This window comes from Colobus angolensis, unplaced genomic scaffold (genome assembly GCF_000951035.1).
Source record: "Colobus angolensis palliatus isolate OR3802 unplaced genomic scaffold, Cang.pa_1.0 Scaffold100, whole genome shotgun sequence".
Lineage (NCBI taxonomy): Eukaryota > Metazoa > Chordata > Mammalia > Primates > Cercopithecidae > Colobus > Colobus angolensis.
The window spans coordinates 8,598,293-8,598,698 of NW_012110920.1; positions in this window are offsets into that span (position 1 = coordinate 8,598,293).

The window sequence follows — 406 nt, forward strand, 5'->3', positions numbered from 1 at the left end:
CCCAGGCTGGAGTGCAGTGGCATGATCTTGGCTCACTGCAACCTCCGCCTCCTGGGTTTAAGCAATTCTCCTGCTTCAGCCTCCTGAGTAGCTGGAACTACAGGTACCCACCACCACGCCCGGCTAAGTTTTTTATTTTTAGGAGAGATGGGGTTTCACCATGTCGGCCAGGATGGTCTCGATCTCCTGACCTCGTGATCCACCCGTCTTGGCCTCCCAAAGTGCTGGGATTACAGGAGTGAGCCACCGCATCTGGCCATATTTTCTTTCAATGATGAGGCAAGAGAGAAGGTTTCATGTTGCCCTGTGCAAGCCCTTCTCCACAAATCCCACACAAGGCAAGAGTGTCTACGCCAGTAAATGAAAAGCCACATTGGATAGAATGAGCACCATCTTTTCTCTTTTA